The sequence below is a fragment of the Mastigoproctus giganteus genome, chromosome 9 (genome assembly GCF_048544385.1).
Source record: "Mastigoproctus giganteus isolate SK-2022 chromosome 9, ASM4854438v1, whole genome shotgun sequence".
In the NCBI taxonomy this organism is placed as follows: Eukaryota; Metazoa; Arthropoda; class Arachnida; order Uropygi; family Thelyphonidae; genus Mastigoproctus; species Mastigoproctus giganteus.
In genome coordinates, this window is record NC_143583.1 from 126817779 (window position 1) to 126831098 (window position 13320).

Below are 13320 nucleotides of genomic sequence, written 5' to 3' on the forward strand. Positions count from 1 at the left end.
GACAAGTACTAGTAAAGAAACTAATATTATTATTCTGAAACCAAAAGATGACTCAGACCCAAAGGACAAGTGAAGCTGTTAAAGAAACAGTCATAAATAAATTGAAACCACATTTGAAAGACATAAGTAAATAATCTAAAAAAACCCAGAAATACTGGTGTCATACTAGAGGTAGCAACAAAAGAAGACTTGAACAGGGTACAAAATCACACTGAAATACCAAAACTGGGCTTAAAATTAGACATTCCCAAAGGAAGGAATCCAAATACAGTGAAACTTCTCTATTACGAACTTCTATTTAACGAATTTCTGTATATTACGAATTTTTTCACAAAACATTGCACCTTGAAACGAAATTACTTGTAAAATTAACCCCATGTAGCGAAGTGTTAGTCTCTCTATAACGAATTTTTAAAAAAATTAGTAAAAGTATTTTTGAAGATTTTCAAGCATTTACTGCTAAACAGCTGCTCATATATACTGCCTCCTTCCTTCCGAAATTGTGCATTAGCATCTGGAATTAAATAATCATCCTTTTAGTGAACACATGTGGCCATTGACGCCCGTAGGAGGGTCTTTGTTTCATTTTTGTTACAGTTATGTGCTATCTGCAAGGCAGCATGGCTGACTGACCATGCCCACAGTAGCGATGACAAATGCCCCTGTTATAAAAATATGATTAAATTGATACAATCTAGGACCAATTGTGGGCCAGATTGAAAACATAAATGCAACTAGGGCTCTAAATCTCGTCCAGTTGAATGCTCAAAGCAGTGACAACTGTTGTAGATCAGATCAAACTCAAATTAAAAGAAAATAATATAGATATCTTGGTACTCCAAGAACCCTACACACATATGGATAGGGTTCAAGGATACTCAAGAGGCTATAAAATCATAGAATACACCCCAGGTGTCCCTTCTACAACAATAGTGGTCAGAAACATTGACCTTACAGTCACAAAGATGGGTCACCTCTGCTCCCCAGTGGCAGTGTGTGCCCATATCACCAGTGCTGTGGGACAGTTTTATATTGTTTCATTGTATTCCAGACCAGGTGAAGATATAAATCGCACTATGTCTACAAGTAGTTACAGATTTTCTGCCTAATGCTAACGTTGTGCTGATGCCAACTGCCGGTCAACCTTATGGTACAGCTGTGCAGAAGGTAGAGCAGGCACATACAATGGCCAGATACTTACTGAATACATAGTCACTTCCACATTTCACATATTAAATCAGCCAAATAATCTGCCAACTTTCAGCAGCACCATGTGGGAGAGTGACATTGATGTCACTCTTGCCACAAATTCAATAGTTTACAAAATTACAGACTGGTGTGTCCAGCCAGCCTGGACCACATCAGATCATAGTGCAATTACTTTCAAACTAAATAAACAGTTACAAACAGCCCAATGATCGTTCTTGGATATCAGAAGATATAACATAAAGAAAGCAGATTGGAATATCTTCACAGAACTTACAATAGCTGAGCTGCAAAAGCAGCAAAATGAGTGGTCTAGATCAAACAACAGTTGTAGTCCGGATGACCATGCACTGATTATGAGAATTGTATTAATAAAAACATCAAGCCTGTCTATCCAAAAGAAAACAACCAAGAAAGCAGGTAGTTCCCTGGTGGTGCCCTGAACTGACTATACTCAGGAGAAGGGTGCACCAGTCAAGAAGACATTTTCAAAGAGCCAGAACATCTTGGTCACAAAATGAGGTTGATTCACTAAGAGATTCTTACAGAACTATCAGGAACTAATATACTTTCCTGATTAGAGAAGAGAAAAACGAATCCTGAAGGCACTTGGTGGGAACTTCTGGAAACAGTGACTCTTGGGGAGTTGCCTTCAGAATAGTGACCAACAAGGTGCCACAAGTAGATCTAATTGAAACTACAGTTAAACCAGATGGAATCCCAACCTTGTGTTGAGCAGAGGCTGTGAACACCATCGTATATGTTATTATTCAGACTGAGGCTGGGGATTATTCTCCTACTCAGATTGACATTATAAAATAAAATACTGAATATAAAAATGCCAACATAGAAAACAACAAAAGCCCTGGTTTTGACCTCCTAGAAGTTGAAATCATCAAAACAATTAGCTAAAACAACACCAGATAAACTAATAGCCTTATACAACCACTGCATGACAGAGGGAGCATTTCCTAAAATCTGGAAAAGGGCAGTATTAAGATTAATGCTGAAGAACTCAGAGAAACCTCTCAGTGACCCAAAATCATACAGCTCTACTCCCAGTACTAGGGAAAATATATGAAAGACTAATTTACAATAGGATATCGGTGTATTATACAGAAGCAGGCTTTCACTCAAATAATCAGTACGGTTTTAAGCAGGGCATTTCTACACAGGATGCCATGCACCACTTTACTTGAAATACTTTACCTACTGACAACAGTAAAAAAATACAGAGGAAAAGTATATGTTGGGAGTTTCTATAGACTTTGCTGGGGCATTTGGTTTCACTCTAGTGGCAGGCATATTGTCCTTAGGAGACTTCTCCAGACAAATGTCCCACAAAACCCTCTATAAGGTAATACCAGCTACCTTAAAGACAGAAATGTGTCAGTTTGCACAAGGTTCCAGGAATTGACATGCCCTGTGAACAAGGGTTGCCCACAGGGTTCGATCCTTGGCCCTTTCTTCTGGACAATTGTTCTAGATGAATTTCTGGCCTTGGATCTGGGCCCAGTGGAAAGCCTAGCCTTTGCGGACGATTTGATCCTCCTTGTAAAAAGGAAACACAAGAGGAGTTGTAGAGCAAAGATCAAATGCCACTCTCGTGCAACAGCAGGAGTGGTCACAAATGCATATGCTTGAAATATCACCTGAAAAAACTAAATCCATACTTTTGAAAGGGAACCTAAGGAGATCCCCTCAAATTAAAATTAAATAAAAAACCGTAAAAATGGTATCAGAACTAAAATACCTTTTTATCCTTGTTTGGCATACTTGGCAAAAAAAAGTGAGAAACTACACGGGCATGATTTCCAGAATCAGTCAGGCTGACTGGGGGCTCAAAAGAAGGACCCTGGCAATCATATAGCAGTGTTCTTGCCTGTCATCACCTATGGAGCTGGTGCATAGTTTACTCTCATGGCCATAGTCAGAAACAGGAACAAATTAGAGACAATTCAGAGAACAATACTTGTCACTATTACCAGAGCATGCTATACTGTAAGCATGCCTGCACTGCAAGTTCTGGCTGGTGCTCGTCTGTTATACTTGGTTAGTTAGTTAGTTATTTCGTTTTTAGGAGCATTAGCAACTAAGGCCATATTGCTCCGGGATATGTGTTGGTCATTCCCTGACCTTTCCGCATCCTCCGTATTTGGTGGTGACGGGCTCGAACCCCGGTCTAATCAAGAAGCGTGCTACGCACTGCTGCTCCTTCCCACCTGGCTACGGAGGTGCCTTGTTATTCTTGGAAGTAGCCAAAAGAGGCTTTGAGTATAGACTGAAAAAGGGCATACCCACAGAATTTCTGGGGATAGCCCTTGACACAGCCAACAACATCAGGACTGAAAGGAAAAGAATAGTCACAAAGCTCCATGAGCTATGTCAAGCAAATTGGGAGCAGGAAACCAGAGGTCTGGTTAACAAAAGATTTCTGCCACAGGTGGCAATGGTTAGCCCAAAGTCACCAAAGTGGTATGCCCCTGGACTCTTTACTACCTTTATACTGATGGGTCACAGTTCTCTAAAGGTGAAATTAATGTCCATAGGGCTGACTGATGATCCAAACTGTATGTGTGGCGAGTGAAGTCTGGGCACACATTCTTTATGAATGTATAATTTATGACATACCAAGAACCCAATTAATAGCAGAAATTGGCCACCCCACAAAAAATATTGGAAATGCAAAGAAATATCCAAAGAGGGGTAATTCAGCCCCCCCCCCCCAGCAGCCAAACAATAATCAATAGCCAAAAAAAAAATGCCCATGTGACAACATCTTAACCTGACAGGGCAGCTGTTTCCAGCTCCCTGACAGATTCTTGACGACAAAACCGGATTGACCGGGGGTTCATCCACCCCAGGAATATCCTACCCTGTGTGGACCTGGGCCCCCCCACACATATGTAATCTTGTAGGGGGAGGAGAGATGCACAGGCAGCCAGGGAAGCAACTTAGCTGAAAAATATTAGTAAGCTAGTAGCAAGAGGATGCAATGTAGAATGAAAGAAGTATGAATATATTAAATGAGTGAAAGAGTATGAAAGACTTGAGTAAATATGCTGGGCACTGAATGAATGAATGAAAAAGTAGTTGTGGTCAAAGGGAATGAATGTTAGTTTTGGTGGAGAGAGATTTTATATATATATATAGAGAGAGAGAGAGAGAGAGTGAATGAGTATTGTGGTAAATGGGAGTGAGTGAAGGAATGAATGTAATTGGCTGCATGAATACACACTTAAAAAAATATATAATAATAATTTATTTAGCTTATGACACTAACACAACCTGATCAATATACTGACAACACCACACACTCTACTCCTCCCTGGCCTGAATGAAATGCAGCTGGGGCTGCACTGCAGCTGAAAAATAATAGTAAGTTGGAGTGCCAGAGGAGTGCAGACCAGTAAAAAAAAAAGAGCCAAACAAAGGAGATGAATGCCAGAAGAATGAATGAGAGTATGCCTGTGAGTGAGAGAATAAAATACATGTCTAATTTTAGTACTTATTAACCTTACTTCTTGTTCTGTACTCCTTTTAACGAGTATAGAACTTACTTAAATTTAGTTATTAGTTATCTAGCACATTAAGATACGCCATTGCATTCCCCCTGATGTGAGAAAGAAGGATAAATGAGAGGGGAAAAAAATGTAATAGCAAATGTAAAAAAAAAGCACAAAATCAGAAGAAAATTAAAAAAAACAAAAAAAAAAAACCAAAACCCCAGAATGAGAGCAAAGATTGAAAACTATTGAATGGGAAAAATTTGCCGGTTACCTCCCTCCCCTGGACTTGACTGGTGAGCAGATGGACCAGCATGGCCCTCTGCCTACCCAAGCAGACACCACACTGTAGCTATTTAGCTGGCATAGTGTGGGACACACACTAGTCAGCAGGACTTATCCCTGACCAGTGTGGGAATGAGCAGCAAACAGGCATTCTAACATAAGGATCCATTTCCCTATGAACATTCTCTCCTACCACTTGGGTTGGTCGTTCTCTCATTCCCCCAAAAGGTGGCACCCTTTTTGCCTGGTGGGTAACTCCACTGCCACCTGTCAACTCCCACCCCCAGGAAGGATGGGCATCCAGTCCTGTGGGACCCTATACTGTCCCTCCTTTCAACCAGGTGGGCTCCTCTTTTTCTCTTACGCTTTAACCCCCTCCTACTTCCTGTCTTCCCATTGCTACCTTCCATTTTCATCCTTTTTTTTTTTTTTTTTTTTAATTTATGTGTAAACATCATTGGCAGCACCTACTAAAATTCGGACTATAGTAAAACCAATTCGTCATGATTTTATGAAATGGAAATGGCATCGGTTACTTTCCGGATAGGGTCTGACATTAACTCAGTTACTTTCCGTTAAGTATATCTTGATTATGAAATAAGTGAGCTTTTGTATTTTAAATATTTTATTGATCATTCACAAATTTTAATAATTTCAGCTGGAAGATGAGATACAATGGATTTATGATAACTGAAGTAAGAGACATATACTTGCAGCTGCAACATATCTAAAAATCTCTTAAAAACAGCGTTGATTGATGTACTCATTCTTGTAGTTGAGATTGAAGGATTAGTGTTCGTTGTTGGATTGAACATCTCTTGCAGGATAGTAATTAACAGTTTAGTTTCTTCCAATCTGAAGTTAACGTTGAAGTCTTGCTCATGATCATGGGTATTTTATGTAAATCTTTCTTTAACAGTGCTGCACGTCGAATTGAGTATGGGAGCAAAGAAAAATGAATGAAGTCAGTTATATCCTGTATATTACTGTTAGGAAAAATATAGATAACTGTTGTATCACTTGGCCATTGGGTAAAAAGTGCTCCATTGTACATATATATCACCAACGGGCCGAATAGTGACTGTCAGACCAGTTCGCTTCACTTATGTCATCTTTAGCCAAATTCAATTCCATGTGACTGTCATCGAAAAATGACTGAGCTGTTGTGATTTGATACAATTGATAGAGAGGCGTGTTGACCAAATATTGAAGTCACGCTTTAACCACTTGCTTTCTTACTAACTCAGTCAAATAGCTGGGCATTTTATATGCACATTTATACAATGATCGTCGTCAATCTCCTTTGGCAAGAGATGGATAATCACGTTGACTGAAACAGGCACATTGATCACTTGGCCCAGAATGCTGTATTGCCCATATCCATGTCTCAGATGACTTATTTGCATGAATATTAAGCGAAGAGAAATAAGTCTCTCTGTCACTAGATCCAACTTCGGTAAGTGCGATGGAATTTCTGGGTAGACAAAGCCATTTGACTTACATAGCACCAGAATGGTGTTGTTCTTAAGTAATCCTCTGCAACTATTACACACAAAGAATCCCATCAACGTCAACATCAGGAAATGCAGTGCGCATTAGTGGTACATCTTTAGCATCTTGTTTCTTTGTTTATTTTTTGAACCATAGATGATGACAAATGTAGCATACAGAACAGAAATCATTTCTCATAAATATTCTTTCAAACTCTCGATGGGCATTCTTATGTAAATAGTAGTCTCGGTAAAGAGAAGGACGTGACATTGTAAAAAATAAAGGGAAGCATCATATTGGACACGTGAGTAGTATATGGTAAGTTTTTTGTCTATCGCCATATTTTTTACTTAGGTTGCTGAACATTTTTCGATACAATAAGTCCCCAACTTACACAACTACGGATTTACGTAAATTTGTTTTCACTCAATTTTTTTTATTTTTAGGATTGTAAAATTTAAAACAACAAAAAAAAAAATAATAAGCAATCAATAATGACGATCACGGCACGCACAAATTGCACAAGTGGGATCGGAGTAACAAGCAAAAAAATAGGAAAAAAAAATTCTTACAATTATTTATGGTTTTTTATATGACTGAAGATTTCAGTGAAGGGGGGGGGGGACACACTTCATCATAATAACATAAAAAACCACAGAATTCCAGCTATCGGTATTATCACAAATGCAATAAGATCGCATTTACTACCCGTTTATAATAGATTGTGCTAACAGAAATGCCCAATAAAACAGAAAGTGCAAATTATTTTTATTGTTTTTTGTTGACCTCCAGAAATGTGCTTTAGTAAAATATGGGCTGGTGCGGGGTGATAATAGTGAGTTTTCGCCTTAACCCTGTGAAGTTCTTTACAGAAAATTTCATTTTGACCATTACCATGGTGCCGACTAAGAGAATAAGTGACAGCGCTACTAGTAAATCTACCAAGAAAAGGAATGCAATCGAATTGGATCAGAAAATTAAACTAATAAGAATGTATGAAAATGGTCAAACATTAACAAGTATTGTGCTGAATTCAGATTTGTCAATAATAATATAGTAGCAATATGTTACTATTCATTCCCGAATTAAGTAAAACTCGACGAAGTAAGAAGTCCTGGAACGTATCTCTTACGTATGTCGAGGACTTCTGTATTTTTGGATTAACCGGGAAATCGATTATCTGGGATTTGTTTTTTTTTTCATCTATCCTGGAAAATCAAGAGTCTGCTGTTTGTTACCACATCTATCAGAAATACTGTACACTGCATTAACTTAAGCTGCTTAAAAAAAATCTATAACAGGAGAAATTTGCTGTAGGAAGTCAGCAAAATGTTTTACTGACAATTAAGTAATATGTGTCATAAATAGTACCTCTGAATTGTCACATAATGAATTTAGTGTGTTCATTCAGGATTATAGAAACTGTACTGCCTGTATGTGTAATGATTCTTCGAAAAAAAAAAAAAAAAACACCACAATTACCCATTTTCAGAATAATAGTAATAATAATTTTATTTATTATAATATTGTAACTAGATTGTAGATATAGCTTAGCTTAATTTTCAGCACTCACCTCATGAAAATTAAGCTAAGCTATATCTACGATCTAGTCATTACATCACAGCACATAAGGACTCCTTAATATATTATCAGTCAATATTATTATAAATAATTTTGGTTAATTTAAATAAAATACTGGTAATGATGTATTTTGTTCCCTAAAAAATACAGCACCACTGGTAAATTAGATATGCCATTATAAAATGTGCTAAACCGTATTTTAAAGTTGTTTTGTTTATATTATTTAACATTACCTGATTACTCCCCCCCCCCATGTATTTTACTCAGTTATGTTGTCACCAAAAAAAGTTTAGGGACTGAACTAATAGTTGAGACGTGAAGCTTAACAGCTATTCTAATGCTGATCAGATCATGAACACAAGCAATTGAATAACTGGTTTTTGAAATTGAAAGGTAGCCTGAGTGAGGACCACCTATGGCAGATAAGTGACCCTGTAAACTGTGGACCATTTGAAAGGTCTTTGAATAACATGCAGCATCTTCTTCAAAATGCTCTTTTTAAACATTTAGTGTGTTTCCATTGAACTTTCCTGAATTTGAAATAAAATATGATGTAAATTCACGGCTCAGTAAAATTATAATGTCTCATTTGATTCCTCCCAAATGATGGTCCCCATCTTCTATACTCACAGTCCTTGAGGTTGTCACAGACATTCTCTCAGATATGCCAGACAAGCTATACTTGCTATCTGGGAGTCTAAAACGCTGATGAAACTGATATTCGGGTGACACTCAAGTCAAGTGGACCCAATTTCGGCGAAGTCCGGACGGTCTGTGACAGCCAAATCCTCTGCTTGCACCTTCACGATGGTGGGACTGTTAGTAATCCTGGGTATAACCTCCATGCACAAATACATGGTGGGTGACCACCCAGGTGTGAACCAACGTAAGCAGGGGTCGAGGTGTGGCGCCCACACCACATGGAGGAATGCCGCCCCTCTATGTTACCAAGCAGTACTAGGTGGTAGATGACTCTCATCAACCGGTGAAATACCACCACTTTGCTTATTGGAGGCTTGAAATGGTGGAACCCATGTTTAGTCTCTAGAGCTAAGTTCCGGTCAACCTTTCCCTATCTCTTCCATCATGCAGTATGATTGATGACTTTTGAGGTTATGATGAACGTCGTGGCGAGATCCAATATTCCTTACATTTCGAGGGTACAGCTCTAAAACGGTGTTCGCAGGCCGGCCGCTAGTTAGTACACCGGACTGAACCTATTGGTAACTCTCTAGGAAGCTTCCGGATCAGCTAGTGTATAATCTTGCTACCTCTACTCTGCCAGATAGTGACTGGAGGGAGTCCGAGTAGTGTGTATGCGGGGAGCATTGTCGAGGCCACGTTATGTCAAGGATCTGGGTATATTCTTACCACATGTACGCCATATCCAAAAATTTCATTACTTCATACAGCATGTCCCACCTACTTTTCCTTACTATTGAATACACCATGAATTGTCAAACTAATAGAGCAAGCTTATCTGCGAAAAGATCTAAACCTCCCAAGGACTTCCTAATTCATTTCACAAATATACGTGGTCTCAATTCTAATCTCAACGATGTCCATTTCCACTTGCAGTCTGCCAAACCCCATGTACTTTTTCTGACAGAATCTCAGTTATCGGTTGATTCATCTACTGCTCATCTCAGATGCCCAAATTATTCGCTGTATGATTCCTTTCGCCTCAAAGGTGGTACTTGTGCATATGTCCGTTCTGATATTCCCTGTCAGAGACTTGGCAATTTGGAATCTCCTCTCTTTGATCTTCTCTGGCTTAAAATCTCTCTACCTCATTGTGTCAAATTCATCTGTTGTCTCTACCGTTCTCCCAACTCCACTAATCACTTGGAGCTCTTTGACTTCCTCTCTTTGCAACTTGACTTTCTCCAGTCCAACTTTCCTAACAGCGAAGTAATTTTCCTTGGTGATTTTAATGTTCACAACTCCAGCTGGCTTCCGTTTTCTAGTCACACCGACCCAGCAGGTCGAGATGCTGAGGCTTTTGCAATTACTAATGACCTAGCACAGATTGTTCATTTACCTACAAGAATACCGGACAATCCTAATCATACAGCCAATACGCTTGATCTTTTTCTCACAAACAACCCTTCTAAGTACACGGTCGAAGTGAGAGGTCCTTTAGGCACTTCAGATCACAACTTGGTGATTGTCTCTTCTCCAATGGAACCTTTATCTCATGGCTATTCCCAACCACGTGTTGTTTGGCATTACAAGAATGCAAAATGGGATGACCTGTGAGACTTCTTTTCTTCTTTTCCTTGGTCGGATTACTGTTTCAAAACTTCTGATGTCAACGTTTGCTCAGATCGTGTCAGTGAAATTATTCTTGCAGGAATGGAATCCTTTATCCCACACTCCACTTTAAAATCTCGTCCTTTATCTAAACCTTGGTTTTCCAATAAATGTGCTAAGGCTGTCCAAGAGAAGAATGTTGCATATCGTAATTGGCTTGTTTCTAATTCTTCAGTTTCATTTTCTGCCTACACCAAAGCTCGCAACAGTTGTAAAGCAGTTATTAACCAGTCCAAACTAGAGTTTGAACAGGCTAAGAGTAGAAAACTTGCTTCTTGCCCTAATGGTAGCCGAGCATTCTGGTCTCTTGCCAAAGCTATTGGCCGCAACTTTTGCCCATCTTTACTCCCACCTCTGTCCAAACCAGATGGTTCTGTTGCCACTTCAGCCAAGGATAAAGCTGACCTTCTAGCATCCCATTTTTCTTCCAGCTCATGTATTAATGATCTTGGTAAAACACCTCCCACCATTCCCAACACGCTCCATTCAATGCCTCCTGTGGTCTTCCGTCAAAAGGATATCAGAAGGATTTTGATGAATCTTGATGCTAAGAAAGCGTCCTGATGGTATTTCTCCACTTGTTCTCAAAACCTGTGCTCCTGAACTTACTCCTATTCTTTGCCGCCTTTTTTCACTTTCTTATTCCAAAGGCGTTTTTCCTTCTGCTTGGAAATTTGCTCATATCCAGCCAGTTCCTAAAAAGGGTGACAAATCCCTCCCATCCAATTATCGTCCCATTGCAATTACTTCTACTCTTTCTAAAGTAATGGAGAAATCAATTAACCGCCAACTCTCAAACTACCTAGAAACCTTCCGTCTGATCAACAATCACCAGTATGGATTCCGTCAGTGTCGATCCACTGGAGATATTCTGGCTTATGTTACCCATTTATGGACTAATTCAATGGAAAGGTTCGGTGAAACACAAGTAGTTGCTCTTGACATCTCAAAGGCTTTTGATCGTGTTTGGCATAAAGGTCTTCTAAACAAGCTTCCATCTTATGGTTTGCCAACTGTTTTTAGTAATTGGTTATCCAGTTTTCTCTCTGATCGCTCACTGAGGGTGATGGTAGATGGCTCTCTGTCTTCTAACTTCTCTACTAATGCCGGTGTCCCCCAAGGTTCAGTTCTTTCCCCCACTCTTTTCCTCTTGTATATCAATGACCTTCTTCCATTGACTGGAAATCCTATCCATAGTTTTGCTGATGATAGCACATTGCATTCAACTTTCCATTTTGAGAAACCTTGTCCTGCTCAATCAGTTTCAACTTCTCGAAAATCTGCTACCAATTCCTTAAATGCCGATCTTCAGGTAATTCTCCAGTGGGGCAAAGACAACTTAGTTGATTTCAACCCTTCTAAAACTCAGTCTTGTCTTATATCTCGCAAAAAGGATTCTTCTACTCCTATGCTTATCTTTAGTGACACTCCGATTTCTAGGCAAAATGATATATCTCTTTTGGGGATTACCCTGACTTCTAATCTCTCTTGGCACAAGCACATTACAAATATTGCTTCCTCTGCATCTAAAAAACTTGGTTTTCTCTTTCGCTCTCGGCGTTACTTTTCTTCCAAACAGCTGCTCACTCTGTATAAATCACAAATTCGCCCTGCCATGGAATATTGTTCCCATATCTGGGGTGGTGCCCCCAAAACCTCTCTCCGGCTTCTTGATTCCATTCAGAAGAGGGCAATTAGGTTAATTAATGATTCATCTCTAACAGAGTCTCTCCACCCGCTTTCTCATAGACGCACTGTTTCTGCTGCATGCCTCTTCTACAGATACTTCCATGGGCACTGTTCTTCTGAATTGGCTTCTATAATTCCTGCTCTCTCTTTCAAAACAGTCCGAACACGTGCCGCCACCAGCCAACATCCATTTACTGTCCAACTTCAAACCCACAGAACCAACTTTTCATCTTCCTCATTTATTCATTCAACTGCCGTTTTCTGGAACAACCTTCCTTCATACGTATTTCCTGAAAATTACAATCTACAGAAGTTCAAGTCCAATGTCAACAAATATCTTCTTTCGTCTTCTTAACCTCAAACCCAAGCACGGTACTAAGTACTATAGGTCCTAATACCTCTCGTGTTTGGGGTTCACATAAAAAAAAAAAAAAAAAAAAAAAAAAAAAATTAAAATGTGATAAAACTCAGAAAATACCTTCTATTTAATGCATGCTTATTCAGACTGACTTAAATGGGCAATTCATGCATTACTATGTCTAGATGAGTCACTGAACATGTTGTGACAAGTCACAACTTGCCATAATCCCAGTTTCAAGATACAAAGTCATTCTCCAAACTTGTTGATCATATTTAAGATGCTGGTCACAACATCAAAGGCCGATATTATTGGAATATAAAAGAAGTGATGTCACACAGATATAAAAAATGAGGAATTGGAATTTGGGGACTACAATGCATACAGAAAGAATAGAAAGGGAGGATGGGTTATGCTGTTAGTTAAGAAACACATAAAATCTAAGGAAGTGCATCCAGTTGACATAGATGGACAGTGCAATGTTGAGTCAGTTTGGTGTGACATAAGCACTGGGAAAGCAAAATTGAGAGTAGGAGTGTGTTATAGGCCTAATGACTCTGAGTACAGCAAACAACTCTCAGAGAAATAGTGGGCCAGTAAATGAAATTGTCTTATAATGGGGAATTTTAACTTTCCAGAATTGACTGGAACTTCTGGGTTGGTCACTCACATGCTAGCAAGACTTTTGTGGATTTATTGAAGGATTGTTTTCTAGAGCAACTATTCGAGGGACAACCAGAGAGAGTAATACTCTTGATCTGATTATCAGCAGTGACTATTCATGCATTAAGAATTTGCAGATAAAGGAACCACTAGGTGACAGTGATCACAGTGTACTGACATGGGATTTACTTAAAGATGTAACTGTCATCAAGGATAAAGGGTTTTTGC

At 39.1% G+C, this 13320-nt stretch overlaps 1 protein-coding gene across 1 annotated transcript in view; it reads left to right on the top strand.

Moving 5' to 3' along the window:
* The window catches only part of hop (tyrosine-protein kinase hopscotch), a 215831-nt gene that overhangs the window by 134812 nt on the left and 67699 nt on the right, over positions 1-13320 (top strand). The window lies entirely within an intron of this gene.